Raw genomic sequence first — 16413 nt, 5'->3', positions numbered from 1 at the left:
GTTAGCTATTTTAATGGGTTTGTAGCAATATTTCATTGTGAATTTAACTTTCATTTCCTTGATGATAAATGATGTGGAGTGTCTTTCATGTGTTTATGGGTCATTCATACATCACTTTTGGTCAAATATCTGTTTGATTCTTTTGTTCACACTTCACTGAGTTGTCTGAATTCTTCTTCTTGAATTATAAGAGTTCTTTATGTATTCTGGATACAAGGCCATTGTCAGATATCCAGATTGTGAATGTTTTCTCTCATTCTGTGGCTTGCTTTTTGGTTTTCTTGATGGTGCTGTTCAATGACCAGAAGTTTTTAATTTTGACAAATTCCAATTAATCTTTGCTTTTTTTCTTTTATGGTTTTTGTGTGTGTTTAAACATTTCCTAAGAAATCTTTGTCTGCCATAAGGTCACAGAGACTTTTCTCCTCTGTTCGGTTTCTAATTTTTGCTTTCAGGTTTAGATTTACGATCCATTGCTAGTAAATGTGTGTGTGACTGTTAATTTTGTGCCAATTTTGTTAGGCCAGATACCCACATATGTGCCAACACCAGTATGGATGTTTCTGTGAAGGTTAACATTTAAATAAGTAGATGTTGAGTAAAGCTGATTACTCTCCATAATGAGGGTTGGCCCCATCCAATCAATTAAAGGCCTTAAGAGAAAACGACCAATGCTCCCAAAGAAGAGGAAATTCTCACCAAAGCCTGATTTTGGCTTCAGGCTGCAATACCAACGCTTGCCTGGGGCTCCAGCATGCTGGCCTGCCCACCAGATTTCAGACTTGTCAGCCCCCACAATTTGGGAAGAATAGACATCGTAACAGTATTGATTCTTCCACATTATACACCACATGGCCCTCCATCTATTTAGGTCTTTTTCAGTGAAGCCATCTTGCATAACTTTTGTTAAATCCATCCCTGCTTCTATTTCTTGGAGATGCATATTTCCCTATTATTTAAAATTTCATTTTAAATTCTTCGCTCCTGTTATATGAAAATACAAGCGAGTTTTGTATATAAACCTTGTAGTCTGAGACCTTCCTTAATTCACTTATTAGTTTTGTAGATTTTTCTATGTAAACAATCATGGCAACCCTAAATAGAGACAAACTTACTTCTTTATTTCTGAGCTTTATGCTTTTAATTTTCCTTTTCTTTGTCCAGTTGAAATGGCCAAGACCTCAGAACAACATTGAATAGACGTGGTGAGAGTGGAAATTCTTGACTCATTGTTAGCCTTAGGGAGAAGTGTTCAAATATCACCATCAACTATGTTCATGGGAGATTTCTTTTTTATATGTCCTTAATCAAATCAAAGAAGTTCCCTTGTATTCTTAGTTTGGTGAAAACCATAAATGAGTGTTGAATTTTGGCAAATGTGTTTCCTGTATCTATCAGAGGATCTTATCATTTTTCTTCTTTATATACTCTTAATACTGTGTTAATACTGTTCTGTCAGTACCGAATTATCTGTTAATACTGTGAATTATCTCGATCAGTTTTAGAGAGTTAAGCCTTCCCGGATTTTCTGGAAAAAAAACCCTACTTGGCCATTAGTGTCCTTTTTACAATTTGTTAGATATGCTTTGCTAACATTTTGTTAAGAAACTTTGTGTCTGTGTTTCTGAGATATATTAGCCTAGAATTGTATTTTTTCTGAAATATTTATTGGGTTTCTTTAAAATTAGTGTTATACTGGTAATAAAACACAGTTGGAAGTGTTCCCTTCTCTATTTTCTAAAAAAGTTCATGTATTATTTATTTTTCGAAAGTTTGATAGAATTCATTGATTTACCTGGGGCTTGAAGTTTCCTGGTAGGAAGGTTTTAGATAACACATTCATTTAGTATCTACAAGGCTGTTCAGATTTCCTTTTTAATCTTCTGTATGTTTTTGTCAAGTCATATTTTTCAAAGACTTTGTTCATTCTAACTATGGTGTCATATTTTTTTTGGCTTTACATTGTTCAATATTCTCTTATCATTCCTTTAATATATGTAGGTAAGATCTACAGTGATAATGCCCTTTTCGTTCTTATTATTGGTGGCTTGTGTTCTCTCCTTTTTTTCTTGATTAATATACCTAGGAGTTTAGCATTTTTTTGATCTTTATATAGAATGAGTTTTAGGCCTGGTCAAATTTCTCCATTGTTTATCTTCTATTTTGTTAACTTCTGCTCTTATTTTTAATGTTTCATTTCTTTTATATCCTTGGGGGGCACTTTATTCTTTTTATTGCTTCTTGAAGTGGGATCTCAGATCACTGGTTGTAGACAAGTCTTCCTTTCTATTATTAGCGTTTAAAACTATACACTTCCTTCTAAGAATGTGTAGCTACATCACAAATTTTCATATGCTGCATTTCATTATCATTCATTTTGAAATATTTTAAAACTTTGGAATTTCTTTTTTTAGCATATTGATAATTTAGAAGTGTGTTGTTTAACTTCCAAGTATTTGGGACTTTCCTGGATATCTTATTTCTACTGATTTCTAATTTAGTTCCTTTGTGGTTAGATAATACACTTTGTATAGGGTTAGAAGTTCTAAATTTATTGAGACTAGTTTTATGGCCCACGAAATGTTCTATTTTGGTAAACACACAATTTGTACTCAAAAAGAAGGCATGTTCTGAAGTTTTGGGGTTTAATGTCCCATAAATATAAATTAGGCCAGGGTAGTTGACAATGTTTCTTGGGTTCTCTGTCTTTATCTACAGAGATAAATTGTCTCTGTTTTCTATGAATTGCTTAGAGAAGGGTATGAAATTCCTTATTAGGATTGTGGAATTGTCTCTTTTTCTTTTAATCTGTTAATTTTTGCTTTATGTATCTTAAGGCATATAAACATTTATAATTGTTATCTTCCTGATGAATTGACTCTCTGTTAGCTTTTTAGATACATCTCTTTTGATTATATTTTCAAAAAGTGTTTGTTGGAGGAATTATAATATGCACCCTTAGTTTTTATAGTCTACTGAGAGTTGATATTACATCACTGCACAAGAAAACAAACACTTTGGTATTCTATAGGTTCATACACTACCCTCTACTGTCCTTTATGCTATACTTGTTATATATACTTGTTTTATATATATATATATATATATATATACTTTTATGATTATATATACATATATATACTTGTTATATATATGTTATATATACTTTTATAATTATATATATATGTAATATGCATATATACATACATTATACATAATATACATATATATATAATGAATCTTACATGATGATACAGCCATCTAACAGTCATGTTTTCAAGAAATTAAGAGAAAATAATCTTCTATATTTATCATTTTAATGTTTTTTATCTGTTCCTGAATACCTGAGTTTTCTTCTGATATTTCCCTTTGCCTCGAAGAACTTTCTTTAGCATTTCTTGTAATGCAGCTGGGTGGTGGCAATTCTCTTACACTTTCTTTGATTTTATTCTTGAAGGTTATTTTTCTGGGTTGGCAGTTTTTCCCCCTTTATTCACTTTAAAGATGTTGTTTCACTGTCTGTCGGCATCCATGGTTTCTGGTGGAAAGACTATGGTCACTTAAATTATTGTTACCCTAATCCCCCCTCCCCCTCCCATTTTTTACTGTGGTAAAATACACATGAAACTTATATCTTAACCATTTGTTTTAAAGTTTTATTTATTTATTTTGAGAGGGACAGAGAGAGAGAGGCATGAACGGGTGAGGAACAGAGACACTAACTTCCCGTTCCCCAGCCCTCCCAGCCCTGGCAGCCAGCATTCTACTTTCTGGCTCTATGATTTAAAAAAAAAATTTAATGTTTATTCATTTTTGAGAGAGAGAGAAAGACAGAACACAAGTAGGGGAGGGGCAGAGAGAGGGAGACACAGAATCTGAAGCAGGCTCCAGGCTCTGAGCTATCAGCACAGAGCCTGATGTTGGGCTTGAGCTCACGAACCTCGAGATCATGACCTGAGTTGATGTTGGATGCTTAACCGACTGAGCCACCCAGGCGCCCCTGACTCTATGATTTTGATGATTCTAAGAAACTTATGTAAGTGGAATCAGAGTTTGTCCTTTTGTGTCTGGCTTATTTTATGTAGTATAACGTTCTCAAGTTTCATCCATGTTGTAGTGTATTTCAGAATTTAAAAATGTTTTCTTTTTAAAGCTGAATAATATTCCATTGTATATACATGCCACATTTAGCTTATTCATTCATCTGTTCATGGACACGTGGGTTGATTCCATCTTTTAGCTGTCATGAATAAGATTGCTATAAACATATACGTACACATATGTCTTCACGATCTTGCTTTATATTCTTCTGAGTATATACCCAGAAGTAGAATTACTGGAAAGTATGGTAATTAGATTTTTCATTTTTTTAAGAATTGCCATACTGTTTTCCATAGCAGCTATACCATTTTATGCTATGAACAGTGCACAGGGTTCCATTTTCTCCACTTCCTTGCCAACACTTGCTATTTTCTGTTTTTGTTTTTGTTTTTGTTTTTGTTTTTGATAGTAGCCATCCTAATGGGTATAAGGTGACATCTCATTGTGGGTTTGGTTTGCATTTCCCTAGTGAGTGGTGATGTCGAGCATCTGTTCATGTGCTTATTGGTCATCTGTATATCTTCTTGGAGAAATGTCCAGTCAAGTCCTTTGTCTAGTTTTTAAATTGGGTTCTTTGCTTTTTTGTTTTTGAGTTGTGTTGAGTTTTGTTTTGCTTGGAGCGTTATAGGAGTTCTCTATATCCATATCCCTGTTAATCCTTTATCAGATCTATTATTTGCAAATATTTTCTCCCATTCTGTGGTTTCAATCTGTCAGCAGTGTCTTTTGATGCACAAAGAGCTTAATTTTCATTAAATCTAATTTGTCAGTTTTTCTTGTGTTGCCCGTGCCTTTGGTGTCATATCCAAGAAATTGTTGCCAAATCCTATGTTTCCTTCTGAGAGTTTTATAGTTTTAGATTGCACATTTGGGGTCATAGATCAATTTTGAGTTAATTTTTGTATATTGTATTAAGTAAGAGTTCAGCTTTATTCTTTTGTATGTGAATAGCCAGTTTTCCCAGCACCATTTGTTGAAAAGATGGTCTTTTCCCCATTGAATAGTCTTAGCATTCTTGTTGAAAATCATTTGACCATATATTTGAAGGTTTATTTCTGGATTTTTTCTTCTCTTCCATTGATCTATCTGTCTGTCTTTGTGTCAGTACCACACCATTTTAATGATTGTAGCTTTACAGTTAGTTTTAAAATCAGGAAGTGAGTCCTCTAGCTTTGTTATTTTGGGGAATTATTTGGGGTTCCTTGAAATTCATATGTATTTTAGGACCGGTTTTTCTCTATTTCTGCAAAAAGACCCCCTCATTAGGATTTTGATTGGGATTACATTAAATCTCTAGATCACTTTGGGTAGTACTGACATCTTAACAATGTTGCCTTCTACTCCACAAACATGGGAAATATTTTCATTTATGTCTTCTTTATTTTTCTCTCAAAAACATTTTTTTTTTCAGTTTTCATTGTACAACTCTTTCACCTGCTTGGTTAAGTCAATTCCTAAGTGTTTTATGCTTTTTTTTATGCTATTTTAAATGGAATTATTTTCTTAATTTCCTTTTCAGATTGCTCTTTGTTAGTGTATAGAAATGCAGCTATGTTTTGTGTGTTGACTTGGTATGCTGCCATGTTGCTGAATGTGCTTATTAGTTCCAAGAGATTTTTATGGAATCTTTAGGATTTTTTACATACGAGACAATATCATCTGTGAATGGAGATAATTTTACTTCTTCCTTTATGATTTGCATGCTTTTTGTTGCCTATTTGCTCTGGCTAGGACTTCTAGTACTATGTTGAGGAGAAGTGGTGAAAATGGGCATCCTTGTCTTGTTCTTGATCTTAGGTGAAAAGCTTACAGTCCCTCACCATTGAGTGTGATGTTCACTATGGGTTTTCCAAATACGGATTTTATTATGTTGAGGTAATTTTCTTCTATTCCTAGGTTACTGAGTATTTTCATCATAAAAGGGGTCAGTTTTATCAAATGCTTTTTCTGCATTGATTGAGAGGGTAATGTTTTTTCCCCTTCATTCTTTTGATGAGGCATATTGCATCGATCAATTTACATATGTTGAAGCATCCTTGTGGTCCAGGAATAAATCCTACTTGGTCATGGTGTGTAATCTTGTTAATATGCTGCTGAATTTGGTTTCCTAGTATTTTATGGAGGATCAATGTACTTAAGGGATATTGACCTGTAGTTATTGTTACCATATTTTTAATGTGTCATTATTTTCTGACTTCTTTCACAATTGTCTCTCTATCTTTGATTTTAGCAGTTTAACTATGATGTGTCTTGACCCTATTTTATTCATATTTGTGTGCTTGGGGTTTTCTGAGCGTTTGATTTTTAGTAAGTTTTCAGTCATAATATCCTAAACTATTTTTTCTGCCCATTCTCTCTCTCATCTCCTTCCATGACTGCAGTTATACATATGCTAGAGTGCTTGAGATGACTCCACATGTCCTTGAGGGCCTTTCATCCTTTTTTTTCAATTTTTCCTCTTCTTTTTTCAGATTGAATAATTTCCATTGACATAGCTTCAAGCCCACTAGTTTTTTCCCTCCATTTTCTCTATTCTAATATTAAACAAATCCAATTATTTTGAAATTTTCTGTATTGTATATCTCAGTGCTAAATGTTTTGTTAAGTCCTGTTTTATAGTTCTTATTTCTGCTGATATTCAGTCATTATCAGATGCTTATTTTCCTTTTCCCCTATAAGCATTGCTATAATAGCAGTTTTAAGGCATTTTCTGTTGATTCCAAATTGTGTCTTGTATTGGTGAGGTTCCTTGTTTATTTATTTATTCATTTGATAATAGGTTGGTCGCACTATACAGATTCTTAGTATTTTGGTTAATTTGGGGTTGTGTTCTAGACATTGTGAACAGTATATTGTGGAGCCTCTGGATTCTGTTATGTTGCTCTGAAGGGTGTTGATGTTGTGTTTAGCTTAGACTCAAACTGCAGTCTCCGTCTTGATTGTGGTGGGTGGCAGCTCGGGTCTCAGTTTGGTTTGCTTTCAGCATGTCCTGAACATATGTAATTCAGGGGCTAGGCAGAAATTTGAGCAGTCTGTACACAGAATTTGGGGTACTACTTTGCTTGTCTTCTTTTTCAGCAATTCCTCCCTCACTCTGATGGCTATGAGCTCCTTCTCCCGTCCCCTAATTCCAGAAATACGTTAAGCTTTTTATCAGAATTTTTGTCATACTCCACACCACCACAGCTACAACTGCCTTCAGAGCAAAACCACAAAAATGGGAAACTCACCCTATGCCAGCTACTTTCTCTTAGTTTCCACTTTCCCTCAGAATCTGCCTGCTTTTGTTCAGTTTCTTGTTACTTATAACATTGTTTTTGTATTTCTTTCAGAGGGCATTGATGTGCTGTGGGATGATCAACTTCTTAGTTGCATCCAAGTAATAACATTTTAAATTGAGAAGTTATTACTTTCTGGAAGTTTGCTACATAGTGAAGGAAAATGTAGAGTAAGTTTCGTGTGTGTGTGTGTGTGTGTGTGTGTGTAATGAAGTGTGATAAAGGTGGGAGGAAAGAATGAAGTTCGAGGTGTAAGTTGCTTGCTCACACATGGATGTTGTTACTTTTATTTTAATGTTTCTTTAATTTTGAGAGAGAGAGAGAGAGAGAGGGAGAGGGAGAGAGAGAGAGCAAGCAGGGGAGGGACAGAGAGAGAGAGGAAGACACAGAATCCAAAGCAGGCTTCAGGCTCTGAGCTGTCATGTCAACACAGAGCCTGACATGGGGCCTGAACCCATGAACTGTGAGATCATTACCTGAGCTGAAGTTGGATGCTTAGCTGACTGAGTCACTCAGGCACCCCGGTAGTTTTATTTTATCATGGAACTCTCTGCTGTAGAAGTAGAAGCAAGTCTAATAAGGAAAACATTTACTTACTACATGGGAGTCAGTGCATTTAAACAAAACTAAAAACAGATGAATAAACAAAAGACTACACTTCTTAAAAAGTCCTAAAAATGGGGTGCCTGCGTGGCTCAGTGGGCTAAGCGTCTGACTTAGGCTTGGGTCACTATCTCACGGTTGGTGGGTTTGAGCCCCGCGTCAGGCTCTGTGCTGACCGCGTGGAGTCTGGAGCCTGCTTCAGATTCTGTGTCTCTTCTCTCTGCCCTTCCCCTGCTTGCACTCTCTCTCTCTCTCTCTCTCTCAAAAATAAATAAACATTAAAAAAATTTTTTTAAGTTCTAAAAAAGACTACACTTCCTAATACATTTTTCAATACACTATGAGAGCTTATTTGAATTCAGAAGAAAACTAGATCTTATAGCTCCCTTTCCCCGAATGTTTATAATATTATCACAATCTGCTCTTCTCTCTGATTGAAACCAATGAATGTGATGTCATAATAAAGTTCTTTGATTTTGTTCACCTAACTGTGTGTTTTAGAGAATTTTCCATCTTCGTATGTTTAGATGGGCTATATAAGGCAGCATAGCATTCCATAATCTATGCGCACTTTAACCGATTTGAGTATTATCCTTTTGATAGATATTCAAGTTGTTTCCAAAATTTTACAGTTAAACTATCTTTGTGCATAATTCTGTACATTTATGTGTTTATTTTGGATACATAAATTGCTTCTGAGAGTATGTGTATTTAAGTTTTTGATAGATGCTCTTAAATCTCCTGCTTCTAATAGGTTGTTAAATTTATGGTTTTACCAACAGTCAATGGGAGTGTCCATTTCTCTTTATTCACCATACCAGTGGATATTGTTAATTTTTTAAGTTTTCCAATATGATAGATAATGGAGATTTATTTGTATTTTTGTATTTACTGGACAGGCTGCCCATCTTTTTACATTTTATAGGTCACTTTTTTTTTCTGTGTGAAGAGTCTATTCATGGCCCATAATAACTTTTCTAGTAGGTTATTTGTATTTTTCTAATTGATTTTTGGAAACTGTTATCCATTATAACCCTTTATGTTATATAGGTTGCAGATATTTTCTCCTGGTCTATGACATGTCTTTAAATATTTTAATAGATTTTTGACACAGAATTTAAAAATATTTATGTAGGCAAAACTCTCAGTTTTAGGATGGATTATGTTGTTGCTTAAATACATATTACTTGCATGTATAATATAAAATGATTATATTGAAGACTTAGTTCCATCTTGAATTTACTTTTGAGGATGGTAAAAGTAAGGAATTTAGTTTTTTGTTAAAACAGGCTTATTGAGGCATAACTGATGTATAAAGAATTGCACAGGGGCGCCTGGGTGGCGCAGTCGGTTAAGCGTCCGACTTCAGCCAGGTCACGATCTCGCGGTCCGTGAGTGCGAGCCCCGCGTCGGGCTCTGGGCTGATGGCTCAGAGCCTGGAGCCTGTTTCCGATTCTGTGTCTCCCTCTCTCTCTGCCCCTCCCCCGTTCATGCTCTGTCTCTCTCTGTCCCAAAAATAAATAAACGTTGAAAAAAAAAAAAAAGAATTGCACATATTTAATGTGTACAATTTGATGAGTTTGGAAGTGTGTCTTCCCCATGATACCATTTCTATTACTACGAACATGGTGCTACAGAGATCGCAAAGGTTTCTTGTATTCTCCCATTTTTTGTGTGTCTGATAAAAACACTTAACATGAGATCCACCTTCTTAACAAATTTTAAGTGACAATACCATATTGTTAACTCTGGGCACTATGTTGTAGAGCAGATCTCTAGAATTTACTAATCTAGCATAGCTGAATCTATACTCATTGATCAACTCCCCAACTCCCCCAGCCCCCAGCCTTTGGCAACTACTATCGTATTCTCAATTGCTATGAGTTTGACTATTTGGGGTGCCTTAAAAGAGTGGCGTCATGCAGTATTTGTCCTTCTGTAACTGGCTTATTTCACTTTGCATAATGTGTTCCAAGCATACCCGTTTTGTTCCAAATGGCAGGGTTTCCTTCTCTTTAAAGGCTGAATAATAATCCAGTGACTGCGTATGCCACATTTTCTTTATTCATGCGTCTGTTGATGGACACTTGGGTTGCTTCCATATGTTGGCTATTGTGAATAATAATGCAATGAACATGGGAATGTAAATATCAGGGATTTAGTTTTATTTTTTCCCAGATAGATAATGGTCCCAATTCTATTCCATTTCTTCCCCACTGATTTGAAGAGATACTTTTATCATATTCTAAATTCTGACATATAGATATGCCTCTCTTAGAATTCCCTTTTTTATTCCATGGATCTACGTGTCTTTCTTTCTTTCTTTCTTTTTTTTTAAATTTTTTTTTGACGTTTTATTTATTTTTGAGACAGGGAGAGACAGAGCATGAACAGGGGAGGGTCAGAGAGAGGGAGACACAGAATCTGAAACAGGCTCCAGGCTCCGAGCTGTCAGCACAGAGCCCGACGCGGGGCTCGAACCCACGGACTGCGAGATCATGACCTGAGCCGAAGTCGGCTGCTTAACCGACTGAGCCACCCAGGTGCCCCTCTACGTGTCTTTCTAAAGGCAAACACAAACATTCAGTTATCATGAGTTTATATCATGTTTGAGTTCTAGTAGGTATCTTCATTGCTTTTTCAACTTTTAAAAATTTACATGCATTTTTTTCTCTTCCAGTTGATGTTTAGAATGAATATATCAAGTTCCATAAAAATGAATTGCTTTGGGAATTTCACCAAAACGAATATTTACTGATAAAATATTTTGATAGGAAGAACATTTTTTATAATATTGAATCTTTCTAAGAACATGATACACTTCTCCATTAATTCAGGTTGCCTAAAAGAACTTTAAGAAATTTTAGTTTCCTTCATGTAATTTTGTATGTTTCTTATTTAGTCTCTTAGATATTTTTAAAGTTTTTTTGATGCTGTTGAATATGGCTATTTTGATCCATTACAATTATTGCTTAGTTCTTCTCGGTATATAGGAAAACTATCACCTTTTATATTTTTATCTTATTATCTAGTAATGATTCTAAACGATCTTACTAGCCCCAAGAGCTTTTCAGTTGATTATCTTGGATTTTCTATGTGGACAGTCACATAGATTAAAAATAATGAGTTTCTCATTAACTTTCTAGCTTCTTATTTTCCTGTTTTATTTAACTGGCTAGGTCCACCAGTAAAATGTTGACTGGGTAACAAAGAAAGCAGTTACCCTTGTCTTCCTCCAGATTTTAAAGGAATGCTCTTGCTATTTCAACATTGAGGATTTTGGTGTCCTCTCTTTATCAGGATAACAAAGTTTCTCTGCAATTTTAGCTTTCCGAGAGCTTATTTTTTATATCATGAATGTTTTTAAACTTCATTATTTTCCTCAAATCTGTTGAGACAACCAGATGGTTTTCTCTTTAACAAACCATTAATTTGGTGAATTACCTTAACAGATACTCCAATGTTGAAATAGCTTGAGCTCATATATTAGCCCTTTTAATTCAAACGATGGTTTTTATTTTGTTTAGGGTTGTTGCATCTACATTCAAGAGTGAAATTGGCCTCGGGCACCTAGGTGGCTCCGTAGTTTGAGTGTTAGACTCTTGATTTTGGCTCGGGTGGTGATCTAGTGGTTTGTGGGATCGAACCCCCATGTCCAGCTCTGCGCTGACAGTGCAGAGCCTGCTTGGGATTCTCTCTCTCTCACACTCTCAAAATAAAAAAATTAAACATTAAAAAAAAAAAAAGTGAAACTGGCCTGTGGTTTGTCTGTCTCCTTGTCCTGCCTGTATCTGGTGTGTTTATTTTAGTCTCAGAAGCTAGTTGGGGAATTTTTTTTTTTTTTTTCTATTACCTGGAAGGTTTTCTTTATGTGGTTAATCATTTGTTTCTTACCTGTTTGGTAGATCTCCTTTCTTTGACCCTAGGGTTTTCTTTGTGAGCAGATTTTTAACCACTCAATTTGGAAACAATGAGTTACATAGTATTTCTTATTTTAAAGGAAAATGCATGATGAGCTTGCCTTCAAGTTGAAATTTAAAAGGAATTCCCCTCTTGGGATTTACAGGAGACACTGAGAACACATATCCAGCAAGCTATAACCTTAGCATTTTTACAACAATGCAGCTCTGAATTTCATGTGCTTTTTCCCCCCTTGAAATGATCTTCTATAAATGTCAAGGGCATGGTATAAAAATGCACCTCTTGGGGCGCCTGGGTGGCTCAGTCAGTTGAGCGTCCGACTTCAGCTCAGGTCACGATCTCACGGTCCGTGAGTTTGAGCCCCGCGACGGGCTCTGGGCTGATGGCTCAGAGCCTGGAGCCTGCTTCCGATTCTGTGTCTCCCTCTCTCTCTGCCCCTCCCCCACTCATGCTCTGTCTCTCTCTGTCTCAAAAATAAATAAACGTTAAAATAAATAAATAGATTTAAAAAAATGCACCTCTTGAAGGTATTGCTAAGGGAACCCATGTTAAAAAAGATTTGTGGGTGTATTTAGACTTACCAGAGTCTAACAACTCAAACTGTGGAATGTATGGGATTTTTAAGGAAGTGGATAGATTCTATATCCTTCAAATAATCTTCTGTAAATTTGTTTTCTCTAATTTAGGCTTTTGACAGGAGTTAGATAAAGAGAGGTTTGAGATTCTGTTTTATGGTGGATTCCCAGAAAGCTAGTATTCTGAAATAAATGTTAGGAAGACTTCCAGGGGATGGAAATTTTGCAACTAGCCTGAGTAAATCCAAGTAGAGAAAAAAAGAGAAAGTGGAACATATTTATAATAAGAGTGATGGGGTTTCTAATTCATGACTGACCAATACTTGGCCTCCCAGGAATTTTACTGTGGTTTTATTTTTTTTAGTCTAAATAGTCATCAGTTGGAAACATTATCATTAAACTGACCTTCCTCCCCGCCCCTCAACCATGGCCTTTCAGAATAACTGAACTCTTGCAAGAGATTAAGAAATGATTAGTCTACTTTTAACCCTTGTGTTTTAAATCTGAGCTATGATCTAAGTTAAACTATAAGCATGACTGTACCAATTTAGGAGATTATTCATTGCTGGTATTTATCTTGTTTCATTCATGAGCTACATCATCAAACAGTAACAGTTGAGTAACTACAGAGGGATGGAAGGATTTGCAATCTCATGGACAGAAGCAAGAAATATAAAGAGAATACAATATTGAAGGGGAAAGTATTACATTCATTCTCCAAGTGAGTGATTCTGTGCTTCTGGGGGTCATTGATAGGTCATAGGCTAGGGAAGATGTTTGAAGTAAGGCAAGCAGCAGCATGCCTTGAATTTAGGGGACAGCAGAGACAAAGTGTTAGCCATGGCAGGCTATGGGGGGTAATCACTCAGACTCCATTGCTGATGGATCACTGGGATGATAAAGAGAGCTAAGACAAAGCTTTGTGTAAAGGGTAGGAGCTCTAGGGAATCAAGAAAATTCCTGCCTTCAGGACACTCAAAGTCTAGAGTGGTGCTGTCCAACAGAAGTATAATGTGAGCCTCCTATGTAATTTTAATGCTTTAGTAATGACATTAAAATATGCAAAGGAATGGGTGAAATATATTTTAGTGATATATTCTATTTAACCTAAGCAGATATTCCAATTATCATGTAAATATGTACTCAATGTAAAAATCAGTCATGAAATATTTTATATGAAAAAACACTGTCTTTGAAATTCAGCATGTAACTTACATTAATAGTGCATCTCCATTCATATTCGCTACAGTGTAATGCTCAAGAGCCACAGGTGGTCAGTGGCTACTGCATTAGCCCGCCTAGCTCTGGGATCAGAGGAAGATTTGGAAACACAGGAATCCGGGACGATGGGAGACGACAGAAGAACAGAGACAAGGTGGGAACACAGCGCTCACTGCAAGACCCCGGGGAACGCACCCATCCACTGCGGGTGGATCGCAAGGTGACTTGGGGGCAGCGCCTATTAAATTCCATTGTGAACAATGAACAGTGCTGGCCGGGCCAGGGTTTTGCAGCCTGCTTCACCATGGCTCCATTAGTTAAACCATTCGTGACCCCCGTCCTCAGCAAATGTTTCCGGAACCCTGAAGAGCTGGGACAGGTCGTGCGCTGCACGAGAGGCGCGTGCCCATCGCAGCCCAGCCTCCCCCTGAGCCCAGCCCGCGTCTCCTGTCCTGCTCTTGAGCCCTCCCCGAGTCCTTCGGCAGCAGCTCCCCCCAGGGGCTGATTCTTGCAGGTGCGCAGAAGAGCAGGGGCCGTGCCATTCAGTCCCACAGGAGCCCCGAAGAGGTGCTCCTTTCTGAACTTTACAAAGGCAGAGAGCAAGCTGGGAGAAGGTGACGTCCCCCTGGTCACACGAGTCCACAGAGGAGGATTCGACAAGGCGCCTCCATTGTCATTCGCTGCTGTTCTGGGGATGCAGCACAATCTTTTCAGCAGGTTACAGAAAAGCTGTAAAATCACTGATTTATGACGCCTTCTTAAATAACTTCTCACAACACTTCCCGGCTTAGAGTAGTCAGTGGTCTCCCATTTTCTGTTAAACTGCCAGGATTTCAAGATGCTCCATGATTTACCCCCACGCCGCTCCCTAGATCACCTGCTAATGCCCACATCTGCTGTCGGTTCCCATCAGGGGCCTCTTCCCAGTGGGGCTTTCCTTCTTCTGTGTCCTGCCTCCTGTCCCGTCGCCTAGAAAAGGTTAAGGCAGTAACGAAGTAGAAAATCCAAGTATGTTAACAACAAAAATATTATTCCTTCTTGTAGCATAAGAGGGCGCTGTTGTCTAAAACAGGATGTTGAATCGGAGCTTTTCACACAGGGAGGCTGAGAGGATATTATCATGAGCGCATCTGTTTTTTTGTGGCGTTCCGGATGTCCTTACTATGCATCATTTTGTAACTCAAACTTGGCAGCTTAGACATCTGTAAGTTATTTGTTGAGAACTGTTTTGTTCTCTGCACTCTCTGAATAAATACAAAGTAACAGTTAAATTCTTCGAAAACAAAGAATTATACAGGTGTTTCAGCGCATTTTGTGTAACATCTTATATACATGTAAGGCTATTTTATACATGATTTGGGTTGTCTACCTAGAAATGCGTCTAATTAAATGACAGTCCTGTTTTTCACTTGGTATTTTATAGGACCATTAAAAAGTGACCATAAGTGTTGCCTGGGTGGGTTAGTTGGTTGAGTGTCAGACTTTGGCTCAGGTCATAATCTCAGGCCTCTTGTGAGTTCAAGCCCAGGGCTCGCTGCTGTCAGGGCAGAGCCCCCTTGGGATCTCCTGTCCCCCTGCCCTCTCTGCCCCTCCCCCACTCTCTCTTTCTCTCTCTCTCTAAAAAATAAATAAACATTAGAAAAAAGTGACCAATTGTGGGAAAGCTGTTTTTATGTGATATTGGCCCCAGGGACTTTTTTCTGCAGAGAGCGGAGACTCTGTTGCCAGGCTGAGATTTGCCCTTCCAGGGTAGTCATTGTACTCAGATTGGGGGTGCGGGGTGGGGGGAGGGAAGCGCCAAGGACAGCCTGGGGACACAAGGCAGAAATTACAACTAGTTTATACTAAGGTGTCCAAGGATGCAACACGGAGTCGGTCCCTGCGGTTGAATAAGGATGGAACACGCAGCAGGGGTTCCCGGGGAATCCAGAAGCATCATGAGGGACCCATCAGACCACCCAGGAGGGGAGCAGAGGTAGCGGATGTGGTGGGGATCTGTGGGCACAGTTGGTCCTCTGGGTCCACCCTCCTGACGCTCCAGCACTGCCTGGGCCCTTTCTCTGCCCACCAGCCCCATCATGGGGGCATGACGGCCACAGGCGCGACCCTTTGCGGAAGCACCTCCAGGAGGATGGTTGGCTGGCTTCCCCGCCCTCCCGGTCCTGCCCCCGCGTCTCACTTTGTTCTGCTTCCCCACATCTTCATGTCTGTCTTCTCCTTGGATTTGGCGTTTCTCCCTGAGGGCATTCTTCCATTTGTCCTCTCCCCTTTCTCCTGATCCGGTCCCTGTCTCTCTGAGTGGAGTGAGGGCTTGTGGTCAGGGAGTGTGTGCTATGGTAGCCAGTAAGCCTGTGATACGGGAGTTGAGTGTGTGTTCCAGGAACGCTCCTTCTCCTCTGGCTTCTTTTCAATCCATGGCAGGAGCGTTGGACTGTCTATGGTTATTGTGGCCCATGGTCATGGGCACCTTTCACTAGCCTAGGAGAGAGTTGTCTTTTTATTATTTTTTTTAATGTTTATTTATTTTTGAGAGAGAGAGAGAGAGAGAGAGAGAGAGAGAACAAGCAGGGGAGGGGCAGAGAGAGTGAGGGAGAGAAAATCCCAAGCAGGCTCCGCGCTGTCAGTGCAGAGACCAATGTGGGGTTCGATCTCCCGACTGTGAGATCAAGACTTGAGCCAATATCAAGAATCGGATGCTTAAGCGACTGAGCCAC

This window comes from Lynx rufus, unplaced genomic scaffold (assembly GCF_022079265.1).
Source record: "Lynx rufus isolate CCGP_SWC_20201006 ecotype Redwood Valley unplaced genomic scaffold, mLynRuf1.p SCAF_29, whole genome shotgun sequence".
In the NCBI taxonomy this organism is placed as follows: domain Eukaryota; kingdom Metazoa; phylum Chordata; class Mammalia; order Carnivora; family Felidae; genus Lynx; species Lynx rufus.
This window is presented reverse-complemented; position numbering follows the sequence as displayed.